The 15,464-nt window shown below is 38.1% G+C and overlaps 1 protein-coding gene across 1 annotated transcript in view; it reads right to left on the bottom strand.

Annotated features, from left to right (window-relative positions):
• Positions 1-8,809, bottom strand: part of GRIP1 (glutamate receptor interacting protein 1) — a 182,394-nt gene extending 173,585 nt beyond the window's left edge. Inside the window, exon 1 of the mRNA XM_044226314.1 lies at positions 8,737-8,809. The gene's annotated coding sequence lies outside the window, so the exon portion shown is untranslated. The remainder of the gene's footprint in view (positions 1-8,736) is intronic.
• Positions 8,810-15,464: the final 6,655 nt, after the last annotated feature.

Below are 15,464 nucleotides of genomic sequence, written 5' to 3'. Positions count from 1 at the left end.
AGCACAGTCTGACCTTATGTTAGGTACTTGTTGAATGTATGTCTCCTTGACTAGCAGGCCAACTCCAGGAAGGCAGAGGCTTGTAGGATATTCCTAGTACCTAGAATAGTAATAGGCATATATCGGGTGCCCAAGAAGTTGTTGGATAATCAAATGTTGAATGACAGTATAAAGGTCACTTTTGATAAAAACTCAGAATTAAAAAAAAACGAGAGATCATGTTAATTATAATGGATTTAAGAAGAAAATAAAAGTATGGCTGGAGAAAAAAATAAAAGCAATGCAGCCAAGTATGCAAGGGTAGAAGGCATGGAATTGAAGCGCAGTTTACATTCTATGCAGTTACATTCTGTGCAGAAAACAGGAAAGCACCAGAAGTGCAATCAAACTCTTAAAGAGAAGAAGATATTTGGCAGGTGCTGTAAAGTATTTTCTCCCAGTTATGATGCAGAAATCTTATAACATCAGTTTAACATCTAATTCATTAATAGGCTCTAGAGTCTATAAGAAGTTATGATGCAGAAATCTTATAACATCAGTTTAACATCTAATTCATTAATAGGCTCTAGAATCTATAAGAATGTTTAATTAAAAAAACTTTATATATAAAATATATATGTTATATATTTTTATATGTGTGTGTGTGTGTGTGTGTGTGGAGAGAGAGAGAGAGAAAGAGGAGAGAGAGAGAGAAAGAGATGGCATGCACATTGCCTAGAGTCAGTCTTTACTCATTTAATCCAATAGTGGGGGATATATATATATATATCTAAATATATATATATATCTAAATATCTATATATATTTCTAAAATAAGGGGATATATATATATATATATATATATATATATCCCCTTATTTTAGAAACCTCTTTGCAAGGTTAAATGCTTGGCCACAAAATGGGGATTGATTCCATTTATTCAGTGTTATCCTAAAGTTCTGTATTATTCTAAGGTTTTAAAAGGGAAACATAGAATATGGTATTACAGTTTAAGAACAAGTATTTACTAGCCTACTTGGCCAATTTTAATTTTTTCCTTTGAATCGGAAGCCCTGAAAAATCACAAATATATAGAAGAAAGTATAGCACAGTCTGAAGCATGGCCAGTTTTCTTCCCTGGATTCTCCTAGGCCTTTGTTACTAGAGAAATCATGGTATGATCCCCCTGACTTCAGCCTTCACTCACTGACCCACTCCAACGAAGGGTTCCGGTTGGTTTTGACTAAGATGGATTCCCTACATTTTCTGTATATGTCTGAGCAGAGGTTCATGTGGCCCGTTGAAGTCAAAGTCTTTACACCTCTTACTCGTTAAGGATTGTCTTCACCACCCTCTCCTCTGAATTGTTCAGGATTCTAGTTGAACTTGAGTTTTATCTAGGGTTTGTCCAAGCTCCACAATTCTCCAGGCCCTGTGACCATGGGCAAGTTCTTTTAGCTCTCCAAATTTAAATTTGCCTATCTGTTAGAAAAGAATAAATGAAACTTACTTCCTGAAGGAGTTTTGGGGAAGAGAAAAACAATATTTATCAACACGGTTGTCTAATACTGGAAGCATAGCATGAAATGAATGGCACATAGTATTTTTATAATTTTCTATAGCTTCCCTCATTTTTTCTTTCTAGATTAGGTTACTCTTAGGATCCATGCATTCTTGTCTATCCCTAAGCTCTGGATTAATATTGTTCAACTTCCTCCTTTCCTTTTAGTATTTCTTCTCATTTCCTAGCAAAAGCCCTAAATGCCTTCTACTGCCATTCCAAAGATCCATGTCTGCGCTATGAATCTACAACTACTTAGCAACATACGAACGAAGTACACAGCACTGGGATTCTCGAAGTAATTTCTTTTGAGAAGAACCTCATTCCAACGCAGTGCTTCCTGAAGTAGGGTGTATATAAATGTTAACAGATGTATTTGAGAGGACACGTAGCCTGTTTTTTAAATTTCTTTTCAGTGTCCCAGAATTCATGGTTTATGCACCACACTCAGTGCTCCATGCAATCCGTGCCCTCCATAATACCCCCCACCGGGCTCACCCAACCCCTGACCCTTTTCCCCTCCCAAACCCTCAGCTTGTTTCTCAGAGTCCACAGTCTCTGACACAGAACCTTTTAAAAAACTTCAGGTTTGGAAATTTAAAAAATCTATGTTAGAAAATAGAATTAGTACCTCAAAGCCCAGATAACAAAGGTTTGGATAAAGCTAAGAAAAAAGTGGATCAATTTAAACTGATTGAAAACCACAGTAATTATGGTATGGACAGAACACAGATATATTGCCAGCATGATGAGGATGACATGTGAGTGACAGAAATTTGGGAAACTATTCCAAGTCATGTAATAAGAGAATATTGATGGGCCCAACTGCTCTATTCTACCGTAAATTGTGTAAGACGGTTCTTCACTTTCCCTAAGCGCCGGTCAATCAATACAGCTTTCACCCAGCTTAATTCTCTAAAGTCACTTGATTTAAAAACCCTGATTGAAGGGCTCCCTAACTTGGAAACGGGGAGAATTAATTTTTCTTCAGCGCAAAAGTCTCAAAGGAAAAAGGCTTTCTCCTTATAGTTCTTGTCCACATATCCTTGAGCCTCCTTGTAAAATGGTCTTCAGACGCTGGGGGGCTGTGCTGGCCACCCCGGCCACCCCATCCCATTACTATGTGTATCTGGAGCATGACAGTGACCAAATGCCACCACTCCTGTAGCACGGAGTGGGGGGGGGGGCTCAGGAAATATTGAGGCACAGGACTAATTCCCTGCAAATAATTTTCCCCTAAATGGCATGCTGGAAGAATTACTGTTTAAAAATTGTTTGCCGCATACATGCCACTTTATTATATTTCACCCATGTTTACTAAGGTGTGAGAGAAGTTCACACATAATGGACTGTCACTTTTCTGAATTGCTAATGAAAGTGGCAGCATGGAGCACACAAATCAAGCCGGCTCATCTTGCCCAGCGTTATTTGAGAGCTCACTACGTGCCACCAGCCACACAGCAAAGTGGATCGGTTCTCTGGGGGAAATCTTTAATGTGCACCTGCCATCATAAGTAATAAGTTCTGCCTTGCATCCATCTATTGATAGACTCTGGCTCTTTTCACATACTTTTTAGCCTTTTTTTTTTTTTCTCCTAGAGCAGAACACTTGAATATCTCATTCTCATCTTGTCAATTTTATTGTTAAATTGTGCTCCGACTTCCTGCGTCGTGTGGCGTTCTAGGACCGCATGGACATTTTCTGCTCCGATGGAAACAGGTAAGGCTGGAGGGGGGACCTCTGGCCTTTAAAATACTCTAGTTTCTAGCTGACCTATATTTCACTCATTTGTCTTGGGCCGTGGATGATTTCCTTAGAAATGTATTTGGTGCAGCCTCAAGGCCCACGTGAACGAGGGCTACACAGCATTCCACGAGTCAGAATATATAGGGTAAAGAGACACTGTTAGACTTCTTCCATAAGGAAGCGTACTCGTCATAAGGTCACAGATTCTGCCCAGAGCAGAGCTGCCTGCCACTTTCTGCCTGCTCATTCATTCTGTAAGGCCTGACTGAACACCTACCATTTGCTTAGCTCTGTTCTATGCAGTGGACACACACTTGGCAACAAGACATGGACAGTAACTGCCCTCCATCAGCTTACATTGGGTGGAATGAGAAAGAAAAAAAAAAAACACACAATAAATCAATGAGTCCATTTCAGAGCATGGGAGATACAGGACTATAGCCAGAACAAATAACCAAGTAAGGATATGGACAAACTCTCAGACATCTCTGAAGCTACCCATAGTCTCGGCTTGATTGGCTCAGAAATTTTTCGCTAAAGATATGATTTAGTTTTGCTGATTCCTTAAATATCCAGTCATCAGAATGCTGGTAAACACTGCTATGTTCTGTTCCGAATACTAACTGTGAGGGGTTTCGGGAAGGCACATGCCAGACCTGAGCTCCCTTGTTCTTCTCTTGGTCTGCTGTTTGTTTCTGAGGATGTGGGGAGAGCCTGGCTGAGGGGCAGAGGTGCTTGTCTTTTCCTATTCTCTTGCGTGGGTCACTCCCTCACTAACAGCGGAGTTTGACGCAGTATCTTTGGGCAACATTGGTGCACTATGGCACCATTCTTTTTTTTTTTTTTTTTTTGACTTTAAATCTTTGAAACAAGTTGAAAATTCAAAAAGAGTGGTAGAAACACTATGCGGGTCTCCTTCTCTCTCTCTCTCTCTCTCTCACACACACACACAGAAACAGCAAATTTTCTTTTCTAAATCATTTGAGAATACACTGGAAATATAATGGTCCTTTACCTCTTTTTCCCCAGCTTTACCGAGATGTAATTGATAAAACCAGAAGATACTTTAAGTGAACAATGTGATGATTTGATACATGTATACATTGTGCAGCACCTTTCTTTGTAGGACATTTCATCCGTACTTGATTCCACTGGCTGGAGTTTGCCACCAATGAGACTCCCCTATTTTTTGGAGGAACTCTGTGGTGGAACCACATACATGCCCCCATACACAATCTTATAGCTAAAAAAACCTAGTGTAAATGTCATATTCTATGGGCCGTAACAATGAAAATGTTGACCGATATAGTGTCGCATTCTGTGTTAATGAAGACAGGAAAGTGCTGGACAGAGAAGGCAGAACCTTCCTCCTTAATTTAATGTTGCCAGCTTCTCTGGGGTGCCAAGGGCCCGGTAGTTTTCTCCAGACTGATTTTTCCATAGGTGTTGACCCTTTCCTGGATGTATTCTAAACAGCTTGGGTGTGTACATCTTGGGCTAATGGACATTTCAGACTCAGCTCCATATTTTTCCTCCCCCGGCAAATACCCAAATGTGAGAGGTAAGAAAGATTGATACAAACTTTATTCCATTATGGCCAAACTGATGTGTCTTTTTCTATATTCTAGGAGAAAAAAAATCCTGCATGAACTTTTGTAGCCCATTCTGGCTACAGTTAAGATAATTTTTCTGGGGCGCCAATGTTTGAAAATACAATAGATGTGAACGCTTGACATCTTGCAATTTTGACCTGCCCAGATATCTTTGCTAAGACTAGCATAATCAAAAAAAGCTGTCCTACTTGGAAAGAGGAAGCATGTCAAATAAATAATACAATAACTCTAGGCCTTGAGGTCTACAGTAGTATCCTATCTTTTCCCTTCATTAATATTAGACACATAATTAAATCTTTCATCTCTAAGTTGGTAATGCAACAAATTATTGCAAAATGTATTAAACTAAGAATCAGTAGAAATTTCCTCTAATTTGGACAGACTCTTGAAATGGCCAAATTTCAGTTCACCAGTACTCTGTCAAGTAAACGGGAACAGATCGAGAGATTCTTTTTAATAAACGTAGATGTGTGGTAGAATCTGTTACTTCAAAATATCTTTGTACTTGGAAATCATCTTCTCTTTGATAAAAAAAAAAAACACAGGCAGAAAAGAGATTGAAAATATGTTTCCTTAATATTTTTTAACAGACTTAACAGGTCTTTAATCTAAATTTAAACTTCAGTGTCGTAGAGACACTCATGTCGTTTTTTTACTATCATCATTATTAAAATTTTACAAAACTTTATGAAAGGCTAAAAAATCTTTTTTTCCTTCACATTTAGTGTCATAAGAGACATGATTAAAATGACAAATTTCCAAATAACATGAATAATGCATTTCCCCTTTATCCAAAGCAAATGTATTTTGTTCCTAAGAGACGTTTAATCCATTCCCTTTTTTGAGAAGAGAAAAGGAGGAGGATGAAAGGATTTACAATTTGAATTGTCACTTAAGAAAATCACATATTTGACTTTTGAGTATAAAATAATTGCTGCAGTAATTTTGAGTTTAGACAGGGGTTGTGGATCTTGATGTGAATGACAAGCAAATTATATTTCTGTTAACATTCAAGGTTTTCTCTTTGGACAGAATTATTACAAGTTGCTCCTTGTTATGCCATGAATACAGTGGAACCCATGTTAAGAAATCTTGGCTATGCATGTGCATGTAACTACTTACTCCAGGAAGCACCAGGTCTACATTTGTAGAATACGTTTCCAAGAACGAAGCTTTCCTAACACTTGGATCAAGAAGTGCTTTCCACTCCCCTCCACCCTCCACTACACTCTCACCCCTTCCATCAGAGGAAGTGCTAATGAGAATGATCAAATTCAGTCACCACCACAGGACTGTTGAAGAGTGGAGTCTGGGTGAGAAAAACCATAGCTCCTTTAAGGTTCCAGCTTCCTTGTGTTTCCTTATGGTGTCTGGGTAGCAAAATGGCTGCAGGGCTGCATCTGCCTTCAGAGCTACCTTTGCACTGAGACGATCCATGTTCTGCTAGATTAGCCAAGAAAGACCTGTTTAGGCCTCCCTTCAATTCCTTGTTCCATTCCTAGTTACAGCCTTCCTTGCTACCAAGGCGGTAAAACTCATTTGACAGGGGTAAGACAGGGAGTGCAGGAGAAAGGAACAAAGACTGTAAGCTTGCATTCTGCTCTTATGGCTTCATGTGGTCCAATGGAGTTCAACAGGAGAACATTTTAGGATTTTTTTTTTTTTAGTTAAAGATTCTGCAATTAACAAAGAGTATGCACTTCCCCAGACTCTTGCTCTGTGGACTTAGTAGGTATAAATGTTGTAAACATAGTAGGTGACTGGTAAAGTCTTTTGGATGCTGGGTTAGATCTCTCCTTAAGTGACTTCTTGGCCATAGATCAAGGAAGGACCCTCATTCCCCCTTTTTGTTAGAACAAGAATGAATAGGGACTTTAAAGTAAGACAGTACAGTCAAGTAAGTAAAGGTTCGGACCTCCAAGTGTTGGAAATCAGGAAGCAGTTTCTAAGGAGCTCCTTAATCTTCTCCTTACAATAAAGTAAGTAATAATCAGCTATTAACCACTTTGGTTTCTTAACCACTTTGGTTTCTTTAATCACTTAAACCACTTTGGTTTCTGGCTGGTGAAGTCTCTCTTCTTGGACTGTTCTAAATAAGAGGATTTTCAAGACCCCCAAACCTTCTGACTGCTACCTCACCAGACAGGAACAGAAAGATATTTGTCCATGTGTAAACCCTAAGAGAATAACCCATGAAGCCTACAAAAAAGGTTCATGGTTCTAATTAAATTGATACTAGGAGAACCAAAGGAAAAAGTTCTGTAATGAAGAATTACTGTGTGTCATGAACTGAGGATTATGATGAAAGGCTTCTGTGTACCTAGCATATAACTAAGAAAAAACTACTGAATGACTTTAGGGAAGAGTTTGGCCCTCAAATATGTGTTATAATTTAGTAACACTAGAGAACCCATGAAAAGAAAACACGTTTATTGTCAGTGCTTTTGTCCAATATCACATAAAGTGGTAAGGACACTAGGACATCTCTTCACTCTTTCCAGCAGAAGAGTAGAGCATACCAGGTAATGCAAAGAAGCCAGCAAGGAATTGGTGGATAATTGGCATTCTTGACCTTCAAACTTTGGGTACTTCCTTACTGCTGACAAGGAGAAAGTAGAGAACACAGCCCATGGCTGATTACAGTAGTTTTTCTAAATGTGACTAGCATTAAGAATGATGTTTTATAGGATGGAATAGAAGAAATCTCGGCACTGGGTGATGCTATCCAATTATAGAATTCAAATTACTTTAGAATCTTCAAACCACACAAACAAGGATGTATAACATGTTCACAATATGCCTCTTTACAAGCCATGTACTTTCATAACGAATCCAAGCCTTCAGAATAAAAATAAAAATAACCACATGTCATTCTTATAAAAGTAAATAATAATCATGGGCAGGGTTGCTCAGAAACTGAACTCGTATTGTTCTTATTCAAATAGAAAAATTCCTGTTTTCATTGTCAGAGTTTGCCAAACCATTCAATTTAATCTTTGAAATACTGCTTTATTTCTCCTGAATTGTTAAACTACTATGCTCTAAATCCCACAGCTAAAGTTTGGCGGTACTCAATCTACTCATATAAAATACATAAAGATATTATTTTTGATACATGTCTAAATGTATTAATGGTTTTAACCCTTCTTAAGAACAGTTGCTTCCATAAGCGGTTTTCCATGAATTAACTCGTTTACATCAAGCTTGAGTAGTATTATGAATTTTTTCCCTTCTTTAGAACTTTTGTGTCATTCTCAAACTCAAAGCTTCAAACTATTGAAGTTTTGGAATAAAGGCATTTTAAGATGTTTGTCCAAAATGTTTTGTTGAAGAAACAGGTATCACTTATTCAAGTATGAGAATCCTAATCACAGCTTCCTAAGGAGACAAAGTCCCAGAATTTTACAAGAGTTGCCCTGGAAGTCAATCCATGTTCAAAGAGCTAAGAAGAAAGGACCAATTTGTTATTCAGCAAATATACGTTCTGCCACAGCAATTTCGAACCCCTTTGTTCTGGCTGGTATGTCTCAGTAAAGAAATAGATGCTGCTGTGAAAGTCACCCCCTGGAAACAGAGAAGAGAGTAAGCAAATGAGTGAGAGCAGACATAACTTCAAGTCATTTTACAAAGGATTTGCACATAGATGATTTCTCACAAGTTGGCAAGCTTTCCCAAAGGCTAGCTGTTATGAATATCCTTTGAACAAGTTGTGTAGAATGCAGTCTACACCCTATGAAATTGCATTGATTTTTATTACCAAGTTGGAACTATTTAGGATCACCAAATAACAGGGTTCAAAAGTAAAACAGCTGAAAAATCCAACAGTCTGGTCTAACCTGGGATGCTCTGTCTCCTCACAGCCAACGCTCCATCAGGCGGCTTTGTCTGGCTGGCGGATTTAGTGTAGGGGCTCTCATCTGCAAAGGTACAATGAAGCGTTTGGTTAATTTCCATCCAGTTTCTAACGCAGTGAAGACCTTTTAATGGATTGCAATCCTTCTGCCAGAGAGAGGTGATATGGTACGGATCAGAGAAAGAGTTGGGAGATCTGAGTCTTAACCTTGACTTAGTTGTGGGACAAGCCATTTGAAATGCTCTGAACATACGTTTTCTCACCTATAAAAGAGGGAGATACTCTCTCATTTACCTCTTAGGATTGTCAGGATCAAGTTATAGTGTACATGAAGGCATAAAAATGATAAGAACTATGCAAATATAGTGTACAAATTATTTGCCTTTCACTTAGATGCATTGATCAGTAAGTATCAGTGAATATCACTAAGAGGAAGAGAAAGAAGGAATAAAATGGCTCAGGGGGCACTAAGAGTAATCAGGTCAAAGAAATGAGAAGAAAGGTTATATTGCAGATGACAGAGCATTATAAGCAGATGACAGAGCATTAGTATTGCAGGAAAATAAAGACACACAGAATTAGTAGGTTCCTCTTGGAAGTGAGAAATGGTATCCAAGCAAAATGAAGGGGTTGGGACATTTAGAGTAAGACCAGAGAAGCTATGTTGAGAAAAGGGGAGGAATGATGGTTTGGCAAAAGAAACGTATATTGCAATGGACTAAGCCACCCTCTTTGAGAAAGAGATAAAAAATAACCTACAGAACCATGAGGAGAACAACTGAAAAGACAGAAGGACTAAAGCTCAGCATATCTGTGACAGTTAGGCAAGAAGCTGAACGAACAAAACACTATGTGACAAGATCATAGAAGTGATGGGTCCATGAAAATGTAAGGAAAGTAACTTATATTTAAATACAGAAAATTCTGTATTTTAGAAATATAGAAAATATTCTGGCTTGGAATACAGGAGTAATGATCTAGGATGGCAAATATTAAAGTTAAAAAAGAAAGGAAGTATTCTTCCCAGTTTGCATGGGGCATTTGCATAAAGTAAGAGATGTCTGAGTGACAACCTTAAATATTTTCAAGAATAAGATGTATATGGCCTGAGTAGACATAATATAAAACAATTATCTAGCAAATCTTGTCAAGCTAGATGATCCAAATGGTACTTCTGGTCACAGTGTAAGGTAGGTTTATTGTGGTTTTTGTTGGAATAGGAAGTCATTAAATGATCAAAAAGAACAATACTGTACATCATAAACTGTTAAATATAACAGTGATTTAATTCGGCAAGTAGGCTTTATCATCCGAAAACATTAGTTCTCCCAACTAAGTGGTCTGTGTTTCAAAATTGAGGAATTTGATTCTGTTCTAGGATGTACTTCTGGTTGAAATGATTCATGATTTCTTCATGAAACTAACAAGGCCTTTATAAGCAATGACAAAAAAGAAAGATTAATACTGCTGTAGGCTGCAATTAACTTAAAAAATGGAAATCATACTGTTTCATGTTTATATTCCATTTGTCACACAATTCTTTATGTTCTTCCAACCCTAAATGTAATCTACCAACTTTCAGATACCAATACAATCAACAGCATCATTCTTGTTTATGATGCAGTATCCTTGGTCTTTGACTCTTCTCCTTGCAAATGCAATTTTGAGTCATAATCAGAAACCACAACACAAAATGTAACCGTTGCACTACAGAAGTCTCTATCTGCCCCACTTGAGTATGTAAGTGCTTTTCTCACAGTACTGACTTCATAACCAGGCAATAGGCTTTATACAGCCCCTATTAAAACAAATTTACTCTACGTGAAAACCGGAATTCTTTGTAAAACCAATTAAAAATATTTTTTCTTTCATAATCTAAAACTTTGAAACTGTATGAGTATACAACGCTGAGCCAGGGAGATATAGATCATAACCACCAGTTTTAGGGACAGCGTCTTGGAAGCCTAAAGGCTTTCCTCAGTTTTCAATTTGTCAAGAGTCCAGCCAATTAAAGTCTTGGGTTGAATCCAGTATTGGATTTTCTTAAAGGGCAATAAGAGATTTGCCCAGGACACTCTGGGGGATTTTTGCACTCAACGCTCTATTTTAAGGAGGTCTTTCTTCTTTCCTTCCTTCCTTTCTTTTTCTCTCTTTCTTCTTTCTTTTTGAAATTTACCACTTTGCACTACATAAGTAGTCAACCTTGGTAAAACTGTTTTCTCATTTATATTTGAAAACAGTTTCTGCATTTAGAGCTGAGATTGTCTAGTTATGCACATCCTTATAAGGTTGAAACCACATTACAGATGATCACCTGGCCAGCCTCTACATATCCATCCCCCGCCCTCCATCCCCACTCCCCATATTACGAGTGTCCTTATTGAGTGTAAACAAAAATCTAGAAGTCAAAAGTTGTATTGGTCAAAATTCTAGACTGAAGTAAATTGGATATTGTCTAAAAATAGTTTGCCAAAGTCAGTCAGGTTGAAAGCAATAATTTCTAATGGAAGGGAGTCAGAATCCTGGCACCATCTATCATGAGAGTTAAGGGGAGCACAGCAACTCTGCAGTATGGCACCATTTAACACCTGTGTGTGTGTGTTTATATGTGTCAGAGGTAGAATGTCGTGATTCATCAGTTACGTATAAGACTCAGTGCTCATTATATCAAGTGCCCTCCTTAATGCCCATTACCCAATTACCCCATCCAGCAACCTTCAGTTTGTTTCCTAGACTACATCATCTCTTATGGTTTGCCTCCCTTTTGATTTTCATCTTATTTTTTCTCCCCTTCCCCTATGTTCATCTGTTTTGTTTCTTAAATTCCACATATGAGTGAAATCATATGGTATTTGTCCTTCTCTGACTGACTTATTTCACTTAGCATAATACTCTCTAGTTCCAACCACGTTATTGCAAATGGTAAGATTTTATTCTTTCTGATGGCTGAGTAAATTCCATTGTATACATACACCACATCTTCCTTATTCATTCACCTGGCGATGGACATCTGGGTTCTTTCCATATTTTGGCTATTGTGGACACTGTTGCTATAAACACTGGGGTGGATATGCCCCTCCATACTGTTTTCCAGAGTGGCTGCACCAGTTTGCATTCCCACCAACTGTGTAAGAGAGTTCCTCTTTCTCCATATCCTTGCCAACATCTGTTGTTTTCTAAGTTGGTAATTTTGGTTATTCTGATCAGTGTGAAGTAGTATCTCATTGTGGTTTTGATTTGTATTTCCCTGATGCTGAGTGATATTGAGCATTTTTTTATATGTCTATTTCTAAATAAACCTTTCCAAAGAATATGTTTATTTTAAACCTCTAGGAGGCAACTTTTTTATAAAAACTTACCCATGTCCAGAATGGACATGAACTCTTGATGTGATTTACTCAAAGTCAACTCTTGATTCAAACTTTGCTTGAAAGTAGAAGTGGAGAAAAGAACCTGAATAAATCAGTGGCTGATGGGTCCACAGTAGGATACTAAAGGATAAGAAGGTCTGGGGTACATTTTAATCCTTGAGCATAAAGTCACGGAAAGTTATGGAATCTTCTATTGTGGTTTTCTCATGTGTTCCTTAATGGAGATGGGTTGATGTATCATTAGAATCTCAATGGTTATAAGGGATGATTTAGGCCACTCTTTTCATTGATAGTCACGACTTAAAGTCCAGAGAGGTAAATTTATAGAAAACACAACTAGAGTGAGTCTGGATTGATTTTCTTTTGTTTTTATTCACATGCTCTTTCCTCCTTATGCTATATCCTCATAGGTGAACAATGAGCTTTGATAGATTCTTAGTCACATGCCTCTGTGTCACATAGGTAAGGTCTGGACACACCACTCCAGTGGGGAGCTTGCACAGTATAAGTTAATTCCTATGGAGAGGGCTATGAAAAAGGAGCAATCATACCTAATTCTTTTTGTGTCTATCTAAATCTCATCCCCTGCCTTCCTCCACATATTTGTTTGCCTAAAAAGAAGTATACTTAAATTATACCATGGAACCATTCTATACTTTTAGCTCACTTTTTTTGGAAGATACAAATTTAAAATAAAAGCCAATATAATGCACTGTTCCTCAGTAAGGACCTTAAAAGTTTCACTGAATGTAAGATCCATGTTAATACTTCTTTATCTTATCAGGGAGACACTAAATAGACTTTCAAGTTCCACCCAATTACATAAATGAATTTAAAAAATAGGTCAAGTAATAAGGAAAGGAATCAGTAGATAATACCTCCAGAACAGTGTCTGACACATAATATACATTCATTAAACATTTGCTGATAGATGATTGAATGATATTCAACTTTAGATTAGAGCATTTATTATAAATAAGCAACCTGAAGAAAGCCAAACATTTGTTATGAGCTATCCTCTTTCCTACCTCTGATTTTCTTTTTCTAGGTTTATAGTTTAATCCTTTTAATGTCAGATCATCACCTAGCAGCTATTAAGTACTGACTTAACATGTATGTTAAAAATTTGTGATCTTTGTAAAACTAGTATTAAAATATATTTTCTTTAATTTTCACTCAGACTACAGAAAGGTTTCTCAAACAACCTTTAAAATAATGCCTTTAATAAGCAAAAGACTTCTGATTTACACACAGGACTTCCAGCTTTGATTTTGATGGTGGGTCATTTAAAAAGGGATCGTTATTGAAAGTCATCACAGGGGCAAAGCAAACTTTCAACTGGTGAGCTACTGCTCACTGCAGTGAATGCTAAGAGTAATCATTAAGGACATCACAGGGTGTCAGAACTGTCAGCCTTTCCTAATGACATCTTAGGAGCTAAATAATCACTGTCACACTTGATGGCCACCCACTGTCACAGGAGCATATATTGGTTCTAACAAGGAAGAGCACAGGGCGCCTTTAGAGTGACATCCCATGAGGCTAGGGAAAATACCCTCCATTAAATGGAGAAATGACACTGTGACAGAGGCACAGAAAGGGCTTAGTCAGGCATATACGTAAATCAGAAGTGGAACAATGAGGAAGACCATCTGTCCCTCCCATTCCCTCGAGCTTGGTCAGTCTCTTCATGTGCCAAACACAGGAGGAGCAAACACAGATCATTTGTTTTGATTACATATTCCAAGTGAAGCTGGTGTTTATAAGCCTGGAAAGCTAACAGCAGGCACCTAAGGAGTAATGCTTCATTCTGGATCATGACCAAAGCCCATGCTGGAGCTGAGAAAACCACATCTTGAGGAACGCACTCAGGTCCCCCCCCCATTCTCATAACCTTGAATGGCTGCCTGACATCAAATAGCATCCATGTGTAATCAGGCTGCTTCTTCTCTCTCCATCTTCTGCCTCCCCCATTCCCAGTGTCTGGGCTTCCCAGAGGAAGCAGCTATGAATATTGTTTCAAGAACCCCTAGCTATGTTCATGGCTTTGTTGAAGAAAAAAAAATTAATGTTCTCAGGCTGAGACTAATCAGCTTATGCTAAACAATTCCTAGCAACTAATTATGCACAATTGAGGCACCTGCTAAGCCAACGGATCCCTTAATTTCTTGATTAGGAAAAAAAAAGGACATTTTGTGCAATTAAACATTATGACCATTTCCTAGCAGCGGAGAGATAGGCAGCTCATGCCACAATGTTCATGCACGTCATTATGAACTCAGAAGAAAACTGTTTTTCATGAATGAACAAAATGAAATCCATTGTGAAGGGATTAATCTGTCCCTTGAATTCAATTACATTCCACAAATTTTAGTGCCTACTATGTGCAAACTAGGACTCAAAGTGGATAGAAGATAATAAAACTTTAAGTGGAATGGTGATTGAAGAATCCTTATTGCTTCATGGATTTGAGACTAGAACATGAGCTTCATTAGCTGAGGGGGGAAATGAGCACAGGCTTAGGGTACTGCTGGGGGAGGTGGCACACGGGAAAAAAGAGGGAGCTCCACTGCAAAAAACGTATCCAGAATTCTGCAATCAGAAAAATCAAGAAACAGGCCATTTTAATTTTCAACTAACACGCAAGTCTTGTGTGATGTGGGACCATAATCTTTTCAGGACCTGGGTCTTGTGAACATTTTATGCCAGGCCAGCATGAATGTATTGTAAGTCAGCTGTGCTCTTTTTTAGACACTAGACCACCAGTTGAGTTTGCTGCCTTAGAGGTTTGATGGCACATTCTAAAATTTAAGCAAGATTCCCTATAGAGTAGTCGTAAAAGGGTTTAGACAATAGACACCTTATTAAAATAATGTATAAATACAAGCACCATGACCCACATAATGTAAAGAAAAACACACTAAAAAATATGGCCCAATATTCCTCTTCAATCCCAAATAGTTCTTAGTTTCTGATAAAATAACCTTTTCCCCCTAGGGCCAAACCAAAAAATGTACCCTCAATTTTTCCTAGAGTCAGAAGCTTCTGAGTCATACATGGGCTTCAGTTCTATAACTGTGGTGTGTTGAAGCGACAATATGGGTAACTGCTGACATCTGACCGTGAGAATGAATTAGTTTAATCTCCTTGCCTAATGGATGAAGTAATCCACAAACTAGGTTTAAACCAGAAGGGGTGGGAATGATCTGAGCTTGATGGTAGAAGGCAGAGGTAGCGTGCTCCTCCAGTCCAGTCTTCTTCCTATGAAGAGATGGTTTCCCTACTCTCTTTTGTTAGTTGTTTTGCATCTGCTGGACATTATTATCTCTCCTTGACTCTG

Source organism: Neovison vison, chromosome 12 (assembly GCF_020171115.1).
Source record: "Neovison vison isolate M4711 chromosome 12, ASM_NN_V1, whole genome shotgun sequence".
NCBI classification, from domain to species: Eukaryota; Metazoa; Chordata; class Mammalia; order Carnivora; family Mustelidae; genus Neogale; species Neogale vison.
The sequence above is the reverse complement of the archived record's forward strand: the minus strand, read 5'-3'. Positions and strand labels throughout refer to the sequence as shown.